Below are 21,011 nucleotides of genomic sequence, written 5' to 3'. Positions count from 1 at the left end.
CATGAAAAAGTGTACTTTATAGTATACTACAGGCTTTATAGTATCTTTGGGGACTTTCCCTCTTTAACAAAGAAAATACTGGGTGGTCATGGACATTCAATCTAGCAGTCTCCCATAATTAATGAGAGACCAAGGAATCAGAGCTATTCCAGGAGTGTGTGGATTTACTTAAAAATAGACATAATCTAGAGAAGGACAACATCCCACCGAAGTGCATGTATATATTGCTTATAGACCTTCACTCCCAGACACATGGTAAGAGCTGTACACCAGTATGCCACCTCTTACATCTCCATAGTCTGAACCAATACATCCACTGAAGAAAAGTCATGCTCACAGGAAATGTGTGTGTGTATAAACACATACTTGATGTTTTTCTCAATTCTCATCATATGTTTCATTCAATAGACTTATTAATCAACCATAAGAAATGAGTTAAGATGTTGAAACAGTCACGGCCTTTGTTCTATGTCAGTTTTGTTGGCTTAGCTGACATATAGCTACAAGGCATGACGGATCAAAGTAATTAAAGTTCCAATCATTTACCTTTCTACATTCAGTGTCAAGACAGCTAGCCTTCACCCTGTGTTCAGAGCATTTTCATATTTTTTTTAACATGTTATAGCTGCACCATTTGCCTTGCTGTACTTAAGAATTTGACAGCATTTCCATTATAAAGTTTGTATATGAAGGCTTGAGATTCCCTCTGGATTCAAACTTTGCACATAAACTCACAGACCACAGGCAATCCAAAACCAAGCAGCTACTCCTTATTTTCCTTTTGTTCATTTACTTTAGGGTTATTTAGTTAGTTTTTGTTCATAAGAGAACCGAAAGTTGCCAATTCTGTTTCATTTAATTTCAAGGTACATTTTTTGTGTTTTGTGATACACAAATGAAACTTATTTGGCTTCTTCCATGAAATATGGTAGGTAATTAGTCCTCAACATTACTCTTCCATCATACACATTATTTAGAACTAAGAGTATGAAAACATTTGGTCTAATGAAGAACTTTAGGGGTATGTAGCAAGGAGTGATTTTGAGGTATTTCAAGAATGGGAATTTGGTGTGTTTTTGAATCCAAACATTAATTTAAACAGTAAATTCAGATTTTCCCAGATTACAGAAAAAAAAATATAATAAAAATCATAGAAACCATAGAATGGCTCAGGTTGGAAGGAACCTTAGAAATTATCTAGTTCCATGGGCAGGGATGCCACCCACTATATCACGTTGCCCAGGGCCTCATCCAACCTGGCCTCGAACACCTCCAGGGATGGGGCATCGACAGCTTCTCTGAGCAACCTGTTCCACTGCCTCCCCCACCTGCTGAGTGAGAATTTCCTCCTAACCTCTAATATAAATCTCCTCTCCTCTCCTCTCTCCTCTTAGTTTAAAACCATTCCCCCTTGTCCTGTCATTATGTGAATGAGCAAAAAGTTTCTCTCCATCTTTTTTATAAGCCTCCTTTAAGTATTGAAAAGCTGCAATAAGGTCTCCCTGAAATCTTCTCTTCTTTAGGCTGAACACCCCCAGCTCTCTCAGCCTTTCTTCACAGGGGAGGTGCTCCAGACCTCTGATCAACTTCATGACCCTCCTCTGAGGGGATAAGACTCCTTATCCACTGAATGGTCCACCCACCAAACCCACCTCTCTCCAATCTGGAGATCAGGATGTCATGTGGGACCATGTCAAAGGGCTTAAAGATTTTCAGGTAGATGACATCAGTCAGTCTTCCCTTGTCAACTGATGCAGTTGACAAAATGCATCTTTGTTAAGTGAAACATAATTTGAATCTTGGCAACAGTATTCACTAACTAAATAGAAGAAAGCAGAATAGAAAAATGCAGAAAAGCAATATCAGGAACTAAATAACTCACGATCAGTGAAAATGACTGTCTCCTGGAGTCTTGCCATCTCTTTACCTTCACTTTCCTCACAGCTTGCCTGTTGCCTAAAAAGGCTGGTTGGCTCTATCAGGCTGTGGAGTGGGAAGTCATCTTCTACTTCTCATCATGGTTTGCAAAGGACCTCGTACAGGACTGGCACAAGGCATTTGACATGTTTATAGTCTCCCATGCACCCAGGTCTTACATACTGCACATAAGTCAACTCTAATACAAAGAAAATAAAATCTGCCCATGTTTTCTGTGAAGCTGTAGTATTGGATATCTTCATAAACTTTGCTTTCACAACAGCTACACAAAATCTGATGGGTTTATTATACTTCAGAAATTGATCATGAAGGTGTAGATTGCCCATATTTTGACACAGCAATCTGAGAAGTTTGGGGAAAATAAAATTAATTAATTAATTACAAAAAAAATAAATAAAACCACACCTTTATACAGAGGCTGGCTTTCACTCAACCTGTTTTACCATCATATAGCCTACAGAACTCCATAACATTCACAGACTGTTCCGGTCATGTATCAGGCCTTCAGAAGGACAAGAAGATTAGATAACTGCAGGAATGTTACTGCAATTCCTACCAAAATATTCTGTCCCTGCTTGGAAAGAGTTGAGGAAACAGTGGCAAGGGGAGACAGAGGAGACATAAGCTTTCTCCTTCCACATTATTTGCATTGTTTGTAAAAATCATTCACGAACAAAAAAGGAGGATAATTCAAAATGAATGTCATTTATAATGAATACCTCCACCAGCATTTTTATAAATAAAACAATGAGCAATTATTTTTCTGCTATGTATTTACGAGAAACGGGTAATGCATTGTACAATTTAAAAAAAAATAATAATAAAAAAGAAAACAGAAGGACATCTAATTCCTCAGAAGTTTAGGACTGACAAATCACAAAACATTACCTACCTTGTCAGAGTCATTACAGGTCCATCTTGTGTCAAACTCAGTCAACATACGTTTTACTATTTACCTTGATTAGGGTGATATCAAGCCCAAATTCCTGTCATTCCTCCCATTGTCATCTCACTTTTCGCCCTTCAATGATTTTCTAAAGTTCCCAAAGCATGAAATATCGCTTTGATGCTGCATCACATCCACTTAGAAAGCTCTGGCATGTAGTGTTATGTTTAAACCAACATGCAAATGTAATCAGGAATGACACGTCGTCCCAATAATGCAGTCACTCAGCTTTGAGAAACTCAAAGAGACAGATTATAAAACAGAGATTGTCACAGTCACAGGTTTGTGCTTTTGGAAATGAGTCTCCAAGTTGAATTTTAAGAAAGCTTCAGTCTTTAAAACATTCAGCCATGGATCTAGAGTTGGCCGTCAAGGTCTGATGGAGAAGGCCCACAACCAATGCAGGTTGCCACCATAGCATCAGGGCTGCTGTAAATGTGGAACGGGTTGCTCTGAGGGTTTTCCTTCCTCATCTCTACGACACTGGCTAATAACAGTCTCAGTCAAACATTCCCAAGCTATTGACCCCAAGAATAGGGGGCAGGGGAGGGAAGTGAGATTTTTCTCACCTCTTATCCAGATAATTCTCATTAATATTTATTAACAAGGCAAGATTGTGCTAACATCCTGCTGGAAATAGCCCCTGTTTTGACCCACCCAATGACCAGGAGGAATATGAACCCTGTCGGTCAGGGAAGCCCTTCTCCCCTGGCACTACTCAGCGTGTATCACCCCAAAAGGGCTCCATGCGTGTTGTTAAAGCAAATCCTACGTGTTGGTGATCGCCATCTGCCCACAGCCCCTCATCTGGGCTAAGGTCACCCAGTCCCAGCGGAGGGTTTAACTGCCTGGTATTTCATGTCTTAAGCAGCACATACACACTTGTGTGGGCCTTCTGCATAAGTGTGACCCTTGGTGTTTTACTAGCAATATTGATTTTGGCTTTACAATACTCCTGTTATCCCTATTATAAAGATGAGGAAAAAGGCACAGCTAAATGACTTATCAAGGCTGACAAAAAAGCAAGTGTCGGAGCTGAGAATAGAAACCAGATCACCTGAGGTTTCGTTTCTGGAAACGTTTCCCCTTTCCTCTTCCTTTGAATCTTTGTTTAACACTGGGGCAGGTCATTTGAAATCTGGGCAATATTCAGATATGCTTTCTCTCCCAGGAGGAAATAAAGCTTTACAGGCTCACTTTACAGAGGGAGCCAGTCCGCTCAGACTGCCGAGCTTTTGCAGCTCTCACAGGACGCTGCAAAATCCAGCAATCAGACCTGTGCAGCCGGAATGCTTTCAGAGGAGATGGCAATGCACAGAAACAGCGTATTATCTAAAAACAGGCTCACACAATATGTTTCTATGGACATCAGAAACTAATCTCTGAAACAGTCCCTGATGAGGGCCGGGTTGGCCTGAGCTGCATTCTGAAAATGTTCCAATTCCTATTTTGCATCCGGCGTGTGTTTATTGGAGAAAAAGTAAGTTCTCGTTTAAATTCTGCACATGCATTTGCACTGTGACCTTTTTAGGTGTTACCTCATGGCTCTATCTGAAATTGGTAATAAAATGCAACTTGTGGTAAGGAGCTGCTAGGTGACTTTATACAACTATAATTTTACATTCTCAAAAGGCAGAAGATGTAATTCCTTAAGCCACACACGGGAACATGGTGACACTGGGCTGGATTTTTGTTTTCAAAGCCAACACCGTGTGAATAAAGCCAAGTCTATACAATGATACAAATAATGAGTTAAACAGATATGCATTTTAGCTGATCTTGATACAGAGTAAGAAACCAATATGAAGTCTTACTGAAGTAAGGATGCTACAAAATGCAGATATAAACAGCTCCTATAGCAGACGGTACTGAATCTTGATGTTTTTATGTGATTTTACCTATAACTGCTACCTTAGTGTTTCTGGAGAGTCTCCTAAATCTGCCACACTTTAATAATTTCTAAGACATCCTATTCATGTATGAAATAAATACCACTGACAAATGTAATTAACTGACAGTGAGAGGGTACCCTGGAAAATCTGATTTTATGCAAACTTCTCTTCTTGTATTCCTTTACTGCATTCCAGAACTGCTCAGATTGTAAGACTAAAGAGCCATTGAGTTAGGTAGTGGTCAAATGCATAGTCAGAATAGGAAAATGAAATATTTAACATTGGTCAGTTTTCTCATAAAGTCCCACACAGAACACCACCAAGCTCAGTAGCACTCTGCCCAGACACAAGTTCAACTGCACAGATCCAACTGGACAAACAGGGAAAAACTACTTAGATGCAGAGACACTATGCACATTTTCTATACATTAAACACACTCAGATGTCACAGTAGTTTGCTACTGTGGCAGTTACATTTACACCAAGCAACCATAGTATATACTCACAACGAACAGGCTTCAGAAATTTTTGGCTGTCTTGGAAGACTCTGATCAACCCTTTAAGCAAGATACCAAGTCATCAGGTTTCCCAGCATGTTACAACAGAAATCTGCAGCAAAGTTGCTGTGGACATGCAGCTTCTCCAGCTGCTCTGCAGATGAGCAACTAGATGTCTGACCTGGAGGCCAGAGCTGGGGCCACCAGGCACCTTCCTCCCATGGGGGTCCCTCGGCTGGGATTCCCTCCTGGCAAGGTCCTTCAGCTCCACTTCATCTTACACAGAGGTTTCTGAGTGGGCAGCTGGAGAGCTGCCTTTTTCATCTTTCCTGGTGGAAAATCATTTGGAGGGGCAAACTAAAATTTTCTGTTAGAAGATATAAAATAGATATCTTCACTGAAAAATAATTTACATTTTGCCTCCTAATCATAACACTAACAAGTTAGCCAAGTTGTAATTTACAAATGAACATGAACAACGTTTAGATCAGGACTCTGCCCTATCCTGCATTTCCAAATGCTTATTGTTCAGGTTTGGAACTCTAAAACATAGACAGCTATATCCATGTCCCAAAATAGAGACTACTCATGTAGGTGTTGTCATTTTCAAATTAAAACAAGACACAGCCACCCAATATGTGCAAATGAGTCCATCTAGAGATATTTCTCCCCTCTGTAGAAAATATGACTCCCATACTCTGCCTCTGCTTGTTCTGGGGCTTACTTATTTACGCCAACTAAAAGATCTGAACAATCAGATTCAAATTCTTTGTAGAGAAAGGCAGGGTAAAATGAAAAAGCTATTCAGCATCAGACTCTGAAACACACACAGTATTTCTACCTACTAACGAGTGCCAACAAGTATTTAAAACCTAAAAAGACTTAGCAGAAAGGTGGAGGTGCAGCAAGGTAGCAAGATATGAGCCATCTGGAGCTACCCATGGGTACTTATAGATTACTCACTTGCCGGGCACATGCAGGGAAGGGAACAGTTGTCTGCATTTCTGAACTGACAGCAATATTGTAACCCAGCAGGTACAGGAGGTTATGTGGTGTGATTTAAACTAGAGACATACTTTGCAACTACATCAGCATTTTGCTTTTCTACTACACATTTATTTCAGCTGACAACAGTCTCCCTGTCCATATTTGTAGGGTCACAATGCATTATGAAAAACATTTCAGAGTTCAAATTTGGGTTTCAATTCAGCGACTAACACCAACACAGTAAAGTCCTTAAACATTTCTAGCACACTGACTGTTCTGAGAAGTACTTTCTGTAACTAGGAACCTTGAGGCAACAAAAACCACCATGTCTGGATAGTTCCGAGCTTACAGACAGCTTCCCATGGATTAGCGCACATACAATAGTAGCAGAAATGTCTGGATGTTTTGTCAGATTATACCTATACCACGCCACCAGTGGACGAACCCCCAACACCACTTACATTGGCATGAAGTTCCTAAGTGCAATTGTTGGACTCAATATTTCTATTTACACCAACGTACTCATTTCCACAAACACATCAGATAATTGTTACACTTATTTCATCTAGAACCTCTTTTCATAGGTGACAAGACCAAAAGGGTCCTGCTGGTTCATCAAGTCCTTCACAGTGTTATATTTGGTTCATAAGTGCTTCCCTAAAGTGATCCCGGTCTACTTTATAGACATGCTTTGCCCTCATAGGAAGATTATTTTGGAAACTTATCTTTCTAATGTTTAAAAGCTTTCTACTTCATCTGCAGTGTGTTCATTATCTGTTTAAATTCGTCTGTTTTTCTGTGGCAACACTGCCTTTTAGCTCAAATATATCAGTGAGAAATAAAATTAATGTATGGTGGAATAATGTAAATATAAAACAACAATAAAAAGTCACAGAAACTGTCTACTCTTTTTAAACATTGTAAATTCACAGAAAGTGACTTTTCCATAATTAAAAAAAAATAAAAATGTTTCAAGTCTGGCTATAGTGTGTCAGTTCAGTAGGAACAATCTTTTCCACAGTGTGATATTAGTAAGGCCCTTTCTTCACCATTAGGCTCTAAGAAAGAGTTGAATTCAAATTAATAGTAACATGTAAAGCAAGCATAATTTGGCTCCCAGTAGTCAACCTGCCCTTCTACTGATGTCATGAAGATCCAGACAGTCACATCTGCAGCGTGACCGTGGCCTACAGAATCTCCCTTCTGCTCTCCAAAGAGACTAGCAAATGGCCAACATTCAGCAGATCTGCCCTACATGTATAGTTAAAATTATTACCTGTGCTTACATAAACATAAATGTTTACTTCTGATTAGCAGTACGCAGCAAACACAGCCATAAAATATTCCTTTAGAAGGAGTCTTGTCTTCCAATGCACCAGGAGAAGGCTTGCAGACAAAAGGCTAATTAGATTTCAAGTTTTTAAAAATCCACAGTCAAAACACTCATAAGTGCCAAAATAATAATAATAATAATAATAATAATTTAAACTGGTATAATATGATCCTAAATTTCAGACACATCTTATATTTTCATCAAAATATACAATTTGACGCCCCTATGTCAACTGGGAAATATAACCATTTGCCTTAAAAAAATCACTTCCCCAGGTTTTCCTGAAGTCTTTTCAGCATGAAATCTAAACCATTTCTATATCAAACAGGAAGACTTTTTTTCTTTCAATTTAGAATGACAACTCTTTCAAAATATTATTCAAATGTATGTAGAAAAAGCTTTCAAAGAAATTCTCCCATCATAAATGGGAACATTCATTTTGAGTGAAATGACATTTTTCATTTGCCCTGAAATTATTGTTTACTTTTATACCTCCAAAATATTCATTTCAAATAGTCATAAAGTGAATATTACAAAAGTCTCCTTTTAATTGTCAGAAAACAAATGAAAAAGATTGTACAGCTCTATCTATGATATAACTGCAGATAAAGTACTCTTTTTACAAACTTCCATAATGATAATTATTAAGAGGTAAGAGCAGCTGAGGAAATGGGTGGAGAAAAATAAATAAATAAAATAAAATAAAATAAAATAAAATAAAATAAAATAAAATAAAATAAAATAAAATAAAATGGAAGTTACTTATCAGTTGGTTTGGTTTAGTTCTAGAATAATAAAATCTTTATTATTTTATTATTACAGAAGCTTAATACTATATAGGTTAGAAAGACTGAAGCATCACCGTTGCTATACAAAGTTGAGCAGGGCAGCAGAGTCACCAGTGAAGCATTCTCCACTGCAAAATCCCTTTTGCACAGAGCAGATGCTGGACAGGTAATAGTCCAAGGACAATGACTATGAACAAAGTGAATTGCTCAACCTGGTTTCTACAACTAGAAAACTCACATAGGAGCTTTTTTTTACCACAAGGGAAAAAAAAATCAGCCTTTTTCCCTGAAAGCAGACACATGTCACTGGAAGGAATTAAAACCTGGTCAATGTGGATGCTATATATATTCTGCTTTTCAGTTGCAAAGCCTTCCTGCAGCTCCACCAGGCTTTTAGCGTGCGAAAACTCAAACCCTCCTCGAGAAGAATTCCAGTTGCAGTAAGAAAAACTGACTCAGTCAGACATCAGTAAATCTTTTCTCCCCATATGATTTCATAATTCCCTTTTGTACTTTTCTGTTCTATCAAAGATTAATACTTTATCAAGAAGATTAAAAACTTAGAAACTTGGTCTAACAAGTTATGCATGAGTAAACAGTACCAAGGTGTGTGTAAGGATCTGTGCAAGATCAGTAAATTTTGTTCTGGAATAGAAAGATGAAGTAGGGCTGTGTGAAAGTGGATATCAAAAAGAAACATTTGAAGTATTTTTCTTTAAAAACATCAAAAAATAAAGTAAGAGTGAGAGAAAAGTTTCAGTGTTGGTATGCTTGGAAGTGTTTAATCCTAAATCTTAAATTCATGCAACTGTTGTCTCAGCAGCAAAGGGAACGGATTCACATTATCAAACAGATCTTCATGTTTTGGCTCAGAGATGATTGTGCCTTTCTGTTCTCAAATCATTGTGTTTGAAGTTTGAGGTCTTCATGTTTATGGATGTGTTGTTAGCTAAAGAAGCCAAGAGTAAGCACATTAATGCCACATATAATAGATCAAAAATATTGGTATCAGTTTGGCACAAAATCATAAAATGTGATCACATTTTGTATGATTTTTCTTAAATATATATATGTATGTATATATATCACTTTGATTTTGTTTGGTTTTCTGCAAACAGAAAACCTGAAATTTTTCAAGGAAGTTTTTACTTCAAAAAGAAGATGTAAACATACAAACACTTCTAAAGGTTTCTGAAACAGCTTTGAACATTACACCCCTAAAACAAACAAACAAACAACAACAACAAAAACTTCAGAATTTTCTTTAAAGAAACTGTTCCAGTGAAATGGATTAGTGCACAATGCCAACCACTGAAGTAAGAACTGAGATTTCTGGACAGTCCCAGCCATAAGTAACCTCAAGAAAAACAACACTCTCCATGTTTTGGATTAGTTATCTCATGAAAATGTAATTTAACATAGTGAGATGCTGAGACATGAGAAATTTTACTAATTTTCATGACATCAACTACACATTCCCTAATTCTTGATGAAAATTAATAAATATTAGTCTTTATTAGACCAACAAAGAAGCAAGTTCAATGCCTCAAGATTTTAAATATGACGCATATAGGATGCATCTTCTAAATGAGGAGAGAAAAGACCCTTTTGGATTTGAAAAACTTTAGGCATTCCAGATGGAAAAGGATGGTAGTTGCAAAAGGTGGTCCTCCAAACATTTTACAGAATCATTTTCAACTGAATTTCTACACAAAGGTTCAACTATTTTACGTCAATTAATTTAACTAACATATACCTTAATAATTGTACATGATAAAATAATATCTTTGAGAAGTTATCCTTTCCATAATTTTAAAGATTAGAAGATGAACTGTGACATCGGTGACATCTTCTCTAAATTCCCACTAATGAAAATCACCCAGCTTTCCATTTCAAAAACTGATTTTTTTTTTACTTAGAAAAATGTAAACAGGATTTTTTTTAAATGTAATTTCTCAAAACTTCTGCAAGTTGGTAATTTTTTCACAATGCTTTCCCACAGAAAATATTAGTTTTGATTAATTAGCAGTTTTGGATGAAAAACCTTTAACTGAAAAGTTTGATTAACAAATTTCACTGTAGATACCCATGATTACTAATGACTAATTCCCATGATAAAAGTATCCAGTTTCAACACCCAGTCATTTTCCATAGAGTGCTCTCCTCATCTCAAACACAAAAATTGCAAAGCCAGGAGCAGAGGTTTCACTGACAGTTCTCAATGTTCACAGAGCTCTCTTGAGAGGATGCTTTCCTTCCATGTTCAATGTCATCTGTACTTATTCATACTGACAGTATTGATTCTTTCTGTGAAGTCCAGAGAAACACTTAAGTTAGGTAGTCTGGAGTCTGTTCAACAAGACATTAAAAATAAGAAGCTAAATGTGGAACTAGTAAAATTATAAATTAGTCAAGAGGAATTTGTCTGGCAATATGATGAGGACCTATTATTCCACGTTGTTCCTTTATGTGACACCTCCAACCGGAGAAAGCTCAGTGGAAGGTTTGCCTCACATGAACTGAAGAAATCCACAGGCGTGATATTTTGATCATCTCTGACAACTGGGTAATGAGAAAGAGCACAGTCTTGCTGCATGTGGTTTGATGTAATTGCACATCAATAAGCACTGTAGATGACAAACAGAAGAGTGGTGCAAAAATATACTGTGGTTGGCAACTGTGGGTGAGGAGGAACTTTTGGCATAAACGAGCACAGAAGCTTATGTGGAGGCAGATGACTTACCAAAGAGTTGCTTGCTTTCAACTTTGACAAGTGTTTTCTTTCAGTGTTGGTGATGTACCGAGCTAAACGTATTGTTACACTGAGATTGACAGTTGAAGTTCGCATTTCAACTGCTGCCCATTTAATTCACGAGCAGTAGATGTATGATGAAAGTTTAATGTCATCGACAGTTTTAGCAGAACTCTGTGGAAGAAAATATCTGCTGAAATATTTGTCCAGCTTGGATATACCAACTAAAACAAAGAATAGTCAACCCAGAATAGAAAGGCAATGTGGTGAGTAAGTTCACAGTCGCTATCTCCTTGAAAAATGTGAAAGCCAACAGAGGTCTCTAGAATGGAATTGAGTACTGTACTTAAATGGAGTACAGGTGCAATTCTGAAGTGTAATGAAATTTGGTCAAAGGTGCTGCATGCTCTCATTCAGAGTTTGGTCAGGTTAAAAAAAATCTCTAAGGTCCATTTTGGTAAGCAGTGTGATCTGAGGTCCTCTTATAGCCTCCAAACCCTCACAGGTACCATGATGGAATTCTATAAAAGGAGAGGTTCAAAAGGGTTGGTGCACAAAATCCAGGTGGTGAAGAAAAATGCAAGTGACCCAAGATGTGTTTTCTATGGTCTGTGTACAGTGCTGCAGCCTTGGTCAGCTCTGAACAGTGCCATAGGATTTCACATGGGAAATACTTTCTCTGAGATAAACGGCAGGTTCTGACTAATTGTGGTTATTAAGAATTCAGTATAAGTTTTTCTGAGTGTAGACCTGTGAGCTCTAACATCCTGGCCAAATACCAAGTTGGATAATTATTTTGCCTACCTAAATGTCCCCTTTTTCATTTGAATAAGGTATTCTTCATTTTCAAAGCTGTTATACAGTGCTGTTGAGCGCTGTTAAACAGCTGCAATATTTCACCCCAGAGATGGCTGCATTTCAGTTGTGGGTGATGTGATCCAAAGAGTTTGAATATCAGTTTAATCACTTTGGCATCCTTCAGGAACAAAGTCACTATTTAAATGTAAGATTATTGTAGAGAATAAAATTGTCAATAAATGTAGTAATGTCTATCTCTAACTATAAGCAATTACAGAGCTAATCTCCAGCTCTCAAAAAATAACACCAGATGGTATTTTTTAGAAAAAGTCAAATGTAGAATATTATATTTTTTTTGCATTTTTCAGTACATCATGATGGCAAATAATATTATGTGAATCCTGCAAGTACAAGAAAAATCTGCAAGTATAACATTCTTCTCTTCCAGCGAACATCCTGTGAATTCATAAATATTTACATTTTGCAAGTTATAATTATGTAGCACTGGAGGAAAAAAGGCAAAAAAAAAAGTGACTGTATATACAAGTATATAAAAGAACATTCATAAATTAAAAATGTGCATTGTTCTGAAAATGATACCTACTGTGTTTTTATGTCTTTATGCTGAACCATAGCATAGCTTCCTACCTCTCTCTCAGTTGGGTAAAAATTATAGTTGTAGGTTTGAATGACTATTGATTTCTTATTGTAGTTTCTATTAATAGTTGTAAGTCATTATGTATGAACTTATCATTGTAGGTATTTGCTAATGTAGAAAGAAAAGTTTGTATTGCTACAGGGATAATCCCCCTTCACAAATTGACAAACACAGTTACAGATGCACTCCAAATATATATTTTGTGGAAAACAAACAAACAAAGTAACAAACAAAACACAATTACCTAAATTGGCACAGTTAAATGCTATCTTGTTATTGTTGTGCTTTTTGTTGTTGTTTCATTTTTACTTTTTTTCTTTTATTAGTTAGCTTGGTGAGGCAATTTGTATACAAGAGGATAATTTTAGTGTTAATAAATCCGAACTGCTTGAAAGTCTTAAAGCTGAAATTTCTGTTGCATGAGTCTTACTTTTCAGCAGTAACTATTCATTGAAGACTATTTTTATTGAAGGAATTTTACCATTCTGATTCATGAATAATCCATGAACAGATGTTGATTTTTTACAAGTTCAGGTGTTATTTGAAATTGTTTGAATACTTTATATAAATATATTGAAACCTCTGGGTTATTCATACATTTTTTTTGTTCCATTAGTCTTCAACTATTCATTGTAAGACGGATTGTTCCCCCTTACAAATAAATCCTTACCAATATAAAAATGGTTAGAGAATTGATCCAGATATATTATTAATGATGCAATTTTTTAGAAAAAAAATAATGGATTTACACAAATTATTTTGTCTTCCCTTTGTGTTTGTAAATCTGTAATACACTTGTTTTTAAATGGTCACTTCCTCTGAATGTTTTTATGAAAACTGTTTGTATCTGTTCATGACAAATAGAAAAGGATTTATGAATATGAAAATGACTTTGATAGCTTAATTAATAGTTATAAAATCATTTTTTTCTCTCTCTAAAGTATTTGTTCAGTGCTGCTGATTTAAAAACAAAACCACAGTGACAGTACATTTCCTGTGTAGACAAACTTCTAAATTTCATTTTTGATCAGATGAATTCATTTTTGACCAGGACTCACTTTTCTCTTTTCCCATGTTTCTACACAAGTAAAACATGCATTCCTTACTCTTGCTTTTCATCTTGAAGCATGTCAAATTTGCATCCACGCCATACAGTTTATCACGTGAGAAGCCTGTGAACACAGCAGGTGACTTTCTAACAATTATTTTTACCTTGTTAACGTGTACGCTAGTACACTAATTCCAGACAATCAACTTCATCTCTTCCAAAATGAAATAAAACAGTCACCACAACTATTGGACTCAGTCAGGTTTCCAAATCACTTAAAGCACTTGGCTCTAAAACACTTTTACCTGCATTTACATAAGATTAATCCTTCCCTCTTAATCTTGAGTTAGGTCGCTTTTATGTGCCTTCCGGGTAGTCATTGGACAGACAAATGCACAACACAACTCCAGAAGGCAACTCAGAATAGTTTATTGGAGCTGCAACTTCTAGGTTTCTATGGCCATTCCAAGGCAGAAGATCTACACAATATTCTAACAAGTGACAAAATGTACTGATCTTCAGAGACCTTACAAGACCATCAGCAGAAATGCTCTGGGAAGTGATTAACTTTTCTCTGTTGACACACTACCTTAAGTAGAAAGGAGTAATTGTCAGTATGTCCATGGCAATAGACAGGCACTGGAGAGCTCTGTTCTGGGTCTCTGTGTTTTTGTTTGTTTGTTTGTTTGTTTATGAATTTGGAGAAGGCAGGTGAGAGACTTTGAACACGTATATTACTATTCAGATATGATTTTTATATGATTAGGAAAATGTAAAATTTTACTAGCTATCACAGCTATAGGGAGCTTGGCTTGTGCTTTTGAGGACTAGCCCAATAGCAGTCCTGAGAGATGGGGATGTGAACTTAGAGTTCACATTCTAAGCAAGTTAGAGATTTTTCTATGCACTTGCAAGATACAGTAAGGTTTTTTGGTTTTTGTTTAATGGTTGGGCAGTGTGGTAACCATATGATTTTTATTCCTGATTCTTTCTCCCTATGCATAATATTCATGGAAGCATATAACTGAGTCATTAAACCAGGTATGTTTATATGTTACCACATATTTCAATGTCTTAAATATACTAATCCCCATAGTTGACAGCACTTATGTTGCAATGACCTGCAGTCATCTGATCAACTTTCAGAATACTTACTAGCTATAATCAAATATATTCTCATCTCTTATTTGAACGAATCAAACAGAAATTGAATACATTTTTTTATAAACACTAGCAATATGTTCTCTTCTCTGATAATTTTGACATTAAAATTCCATTTTAATAATCCCATCCTTCAGGCTTTGCAGACTCTTAAGGTATTAAAGCAAAAATTATCCTAAGCAGTTAGATTATAATGTATTTAAAGATTAGACATTTCATGTTGAATATTAACTGCTCCACTTCCCAGTGGAAAAAAAAAAAGCAGTTTTTTTTCTTGTATAATTTATACATTTTTTTGATAGGTTGACTATATAAAGTTCAAACCTTTTATTAAAAAAAATAGTGTTAAATATATTTGTACTCCTGTATTATATTGAAAATGTATATATATAAGTATGAGGAAACATTCTTAATTAAACCATTATTATATTTTGATGTCTTAAAAATACACAAAATGACTGTTCAATCTCAATACAGCAGCAGACTTCTGAGCTGAGGCAAGACTGCAAATATTTTACAAGTAACTTTTATTGACATCTTGTAAAAGATGGGAGTTATATCTGGACTTTGGGTTTCATAATGATAAAAAAGTACAAGCACTACCTAATCTATGAAAAAAGTAAACTAGACTAAAAATTAAGTTTTACCCTAATTCATATATATTTTAGCTATTTTCCTAGCTAATAACAATTGAAGATAAAATTATAATTTGGGTGGGGCAGAATTTTATACTTAAAATTAGCCAGCACAAGGAATACATCCCATAGCCAGAGTAGTTATGATATAAATTATAACAGGATAGCAGGAGACCTAAGACTGACAGGGCAAATGGAAACCGTAGGAATATAAATTGTATTCAGCAATATTATATATTTAATAACTGAAATAAAAACTGTAGTAAGATGTTACCGCAAATGTAATTATTAGCTTAAAAGCAGAGCAGTTGTGTGATGATAAGTGGTAAAATAGATATCTGATGCAGTCAAAGGCTTCCTCAGTGCTGGCTCTTATTTTACTTACCTACCATACCCCATCCATGAGCATCTGAATCTACACATCTGCTCCATTTCTAGGTATGCCGCATGACTGCTCTCGTTACTACAGCCCCCTGCACACAGTCCTCTTGACTTACTCTTCATTTGCCTTTTGTCATTCACTGTCTCTTTTAAGTCTCCGTCACAAAATGATGTGACAGCTATCAGAGTCAAACAAATCAGCAGGCCCATCCCTCATGAACCCAGCCTGGGAAATCAGGGCCACGCGTGCTATTTGTTTCATGGTGTGGAGGAGTGCACTCCGGTGCCATCCACACGAAGGAGCCCCTTCTCCCCTAGTACAGCGAGGAGAAGCAAAGAAGAAAACAGTAAAACCTGTGGCCCACCTGTGGCCCTAGTTTTCTGCTCTACTTAGTGCCAAAAAAGCTAGCTTTGGGCTTAAGCCTATCCTCTTGCTTATATTCAACTTGCTTATTTATTATTTTTTTTGGTGCTTCATGGAATGCTCTAATATGGGTCTGGACCCAGAATAACCCTTCAGAAACAGCTTCCCCGACTCATTACTAGCATGGGCACAGTCTTCTTGCCAAGCTAACTAAGCTACTCTGCAATAGGCACTGGAAGAGCAAAACAAAATATCCATCTAAAAAATTACTGTAGAGGAAGTGTTCAGCTTTAACTTCACTCACAGTCTTATTCCGCAATAGCTTCTTCATGTAGACAAAAGTTCACATACAGACAAAAAAAGCCTGTCTTTTTAGAGTTTCAACTTTTGAACATGCAACTTGCAGTGTAGCCCAAAAGACTCCAACTCTCTTCTGCCTGTTCTCCTGGCAGCAGTGATGCCTACTTGCCACTAGCATGACTTTCCTTCCTCAAGGCAACCAGTGCAGGGTGTTTCTCCTCCTCTTGTATAAAGAGGGTGGGGGGGGAAATCTTGTAATACAAAGAGATTTCTTTTTTTTTTTTTTTTCTATTCACGGGTAAACAACATCAAAGACAGTCTGGCTTTGTTTCCACACTGTATGACACCATAAATACACACCCTTTCCTGTACCATTACTTGTTCATTTTTTAAACAGTGTGCTTATGCTATTAGAAGTGTATTTTGGGTTGTTTCTATGGAACATTTAACATCTTTTCTTTGTCCTTTTGCCTTGCCCTTCAATTTTGACCATGATGGATCTAAGCATATTTAGGACATTAAGGGCAAACTAAATTGTTGTTTATACTGTTAAATGTAAAAAGCATAATGGTAGGGTAGTGTCTATATTCTGGAAAATAAGTACACTTGTCTGATTTTTATTATATATCTTCTCTACTGATGTGTACTGAGAAAATTGTGGGGTCTTTGTTGAAAATGCAATATGAAAGTTTAATACAAATCTCTGCAGGATATGTCAACCTGAGCATACACTCAGCAACTCAGAACAAAGGAAAAATACTTGCGCTGTGGGAGAGACTCCAAGAATGCTTAAACTGATCCACTGCAATCACAGGGCTTGTGGACACAGGTAAGGAATGGACATGAGTTATCTCCTCCATCAACCATCACAGTCAGGACCTGGCATCCTCATCTGCCCTGGCCCCACTGTTGGCTACCACGGCCAGCCCCTGAGGTATGGGCTAAAATAGACTGCTGTACATGATGCAGCTCACAGAGAAATGACTGCAAAATCTGGAGACAAGAACCCACTAGGACTTTTTCCAAGCAAGATACACGATCTGATGGTCTGTGCATGCAAGGGCTGCTAATCTGTCCACAGCTCTTTGAACATACACACACCACTTTGCCTGCCCAGATGTTTTCTGATTAGTAATGAGGTCATTCACAATGCCAAAAACGTGGCCTTGTAGTTCTCCAGCGCTCTTGGAAAGCCACGGAGTGTTTAAGGGAGATGGAAATATTAAATACAACATACATATAAAACACAATAAATCAAATGAATTTGTTTAGATGAGAAGCACTTTTTTGTTTTTGTCAGCACAGCAATTGTATATTCCATGATTATTATAATATTTTCTGACATAAAACTGCTGTATATCTGACTGCCGTATCTGACCTAGCCCTCTGGTTTCACCCCTTTTTGCTTTAGTCAATAGTTCTTAAGAAAATATCCTTATTTTATATTACTTCACTATTTCCAAGGTCAAAATTTGAAAATGAGGGGCAAATCTGTGCAGATGACCGAAAAGCCCAACCCCAACCAAACCCGAGGGAGAGACATTCCTTCACCACTCCAACCAGCCTTCCTTCTCCCTTGGAAAGCTGTTGACATTGCCATAGTGATCACTCCACTCCACTGTGGTTGCTTTTACAACTTTGCATTTAACTGCAAATAACATCAGAACATCCAAAGCCCAGAACCAAACCTCTGAGCATTGCTCCTACCACCAAAACATTTTACAGCCATTAAGAACCCAGGAAGGAGCTGCTCATGGAGGCCAAGGGACAGTCCTACACTGCTGCACTCTGGCCCCACTCTAGGAAAAACCGTTTGGGAATCATGGGGGAAATTCAGCTCTGGAGTATTTTTGGAAATGAAAAATATTACTACCTTTGTCAGTCTCTGCCTATGTTGCTTTTTTCCCGCCACCTCAAACTCTCAGGTGAGCAGCAAGGTTGTCAGGGGTTTGCAGAGAACCTGAAAGTTTTTATAGAAAGAAATCTTAAGAAATCATAGAAGGTGAGTGAGAATAATTGTCTGGCATGAAAACAGAATGATCAAAGACACAGAAAACTGACTTTTGAATAAAAAGCTAGGAAGTTCATGGGGGCTCTTCACCCAGAACCAGGACCTCAATAATTATTTGGGGGATTTTCTACTGTGACTCTTTCTTGTACAGTAGAAACATCAAATTGTATATAATACTTTCTAAGAAATAGCACTTGGATACTTATTGCTTTCCCATCTCCTTCTACATATTTCAGGCTCTATACAGTGTCCACAACCTGTGCAACCTCAGCACTGCAATCCGGAATTTGCCATAATAAGTGTCTCTGCAGCAGGACTGCATGCAAAAGTATAAAGGATTGGGATTTTTTAATTATGTTTTTCTGCTTAAAAAGAGAATCTTGAACACGTGTAGAGCATAACACAGGGACTGATGTCTCCACGTTGCTGAACAGTATGAAATGAATTGTGCCTTGAGAGATGTGAGGCATCCCATTCTCCTTAGCCCTGAACCTAAAGATGACAATCTGGAGCATACTGAAAAGTGAAAATGTGAGTACAGCACACACACACACAAAAATAAATAAATAAATAAAAAGAGAGAGAAAAAAAGAGAAAAATAAGTAAAGTTAGTTTCCACATAAATAGGATATCTATTTAACAGAATGTGCTTTCTATTAGATTTTAGGAGGAAAAAAAAAAGAGAGAGAAAAAAGAGAAAAAAAGAAAAAAGAAAAACACAACGCAACACAACCATACTTCTGAGACAGAAATAAAGTCCTCAAAACTAGACACTTGTTGCTGAAATTAGATGTAGCTTGATATAGAGCTAATATAAATGAATGCCCTTTGAATTAAAATATTCCTGATAAACCTTCCTTATTCTGGCTGCTCTCCTAATTTAATTAATTTTAGAACTTTGGATGAGTTCAAACTTATAACATTTGGGATTTTAAATTCAGGATTTTGTGTCGCATTTTATGCCAGTTAGTGATAATGACATATCTCGAACTTCAAAGGTGTCTAACCAATTAGAGATTCTCTGCAAGAGAAAATTTAGAGAAGAAAAATTAAAGAAAAACTGTACTGTAATAGTTGTCCACAAATGCTGAATATTAAGCATATTTTGAGAATATATGTGTAGAATTACATGTACGGTTTTCTTTTAAATTCTGACTAATTTGAATTTTTAGGATAGGAAACAACAGCAGGCTGAAGAGCAAACTCAAGGGACTATCTTTTACTTGTACAACCCTATACCACCATGATTTCATGCTGCATGTGTTGCTTGTTATATATCCTAAAAATTCAATTTTCTTATCCCAGAAGGAACGAGCTATAAGAGGTGAAGCCAGTCATTTGATCATAAAGTGTTGTCAATATGAAGGAAACTGCTTTTGAACACTCTTCCACCACCCTTATTTGTGGTAATCATGCAAATCACTGTGAGCAGTTCTGAAGCCCGAGTTCATTTGACTTCGAGTCAAGCTACAGTAATCGCGTACACAGAGGGAAGGAGAAACACCATTTGATATATGTGTCTATGAACATTTATCCCTGACAAGACTGAACAATGTACAAAAGTAGCATTACACCTACCACGCAGGGATATATGAGTCTTCGAAATGGTGATCTCTATCTCAAAAACTATTTAACCAGCCTATGATAGGGCAGTTATTGTGGTTGTAAGGCTTTCTTTCCTACAATGATAGAGCACAGTAAAATGCCTTATAAAACAACACAGAAGTTATTGCTGACCAGATTCTGACTCCAGTAAATTTATTGAGCTGTATCTTTCTACAAGTTCTTCATTCTCTTCTCCTTTTCCTTGTGTGTAATGAGCTTATCTTCCACAAAACAGATTGTATTTTTTCCTGTTCATTAATAAGATCACCAGATTTTGAGGGGTGGATTTGAAAGATGGTAGCCAATATCTAAGCATTTTATTGTCAGAAGCTGATCAGTAAATCGCACCATTTTAGATTGGTATAGGGTTTTTGTTGTGGTTTGGTTTTGTTTTCTTTTTTCTTCCCCAAGATGTTATTACTTTATCTTTAGAAGCATTTTTCCTGCCCTACCCCACTTGGCAAGTTCTCTAGATTATTTATTTATTTATTTATTTTATTTATTTATTACTTAAAACAAATTCCTGGTAAAATTGCAATGCCCTTCTTAAAATTATCCATGGAAAGTAACTCTATCAAATGCTAAGGAAATAACTACCACTACTGAATGCTGGCCATGGACCAACTCAGTGATGCAAAGCCACTTTAAAATACTACCAAGTCCTTGCTTTCTTCTCCTCTAGAGATCCACTAGTGTGACAGGCTGACCTCCCTACCTAAGATTGGATATATTGATCCAGAAACTGCTCTTATCAACTAGAACTGCATTTGAGATTTTCTGGGCATGTTATTACTACTGAGAATTGAACTTTTGTCTCTCAAGCATCATATCTAGAACCCTTTGGCATGCAGGGTGAACTCAGTGACCCTAAATGTCTGATGTGCAGAAGCAAATATCAAAACATGATCTATAATTAA

General features: G+C 36.8%; 1 protein-coding gene across 2 annotated transcripts in view; it reads right to left on the bottom strand.

The window, feature by feature from the left end:
* Nucleotides 1–21,011, bottom strand: part of LOC310901250 (uncharacterized protein) — a 721,588-nt gene that overhangs the window by 279,057 nt on the left and 421,520 nt on the right. The window contains exons 9-11 of one of the 2 annotated variants that reach the window (XM_083840541.1): nt 20,068–20,168; nt 18,352–18,438; nt 11,125–11,307 (exon numbers count right to left, since the gene is read on the bottom strand). The exons of the other annotated variant lie outside the window; for it this stretch is intronic. The gene's annotated coding sequence lies outside the window, so the exon portion shown is untranslated. The remainder of the gene's footprint in view (nt 1–11,124; nt 11,308–18,351; nt 18,439–20,067; nt 20,169–21,011) is intronic. 2 annotated transcript variants of the gene reach the window in all.

Source organism: Anser anser (genome assembly GCF_964211835.1).
Source record: "Anser anser genome assembly, chromosome: 6".
NCBI classification, from domain to species: Eukaryota; Metazoa; Chordata; class Aves; order Anseriformes; family Anatidae; genus Anser; species Anser anser.
This window is presented reverse-complemented; position numbering and strand designations above follow the sequence as displayed.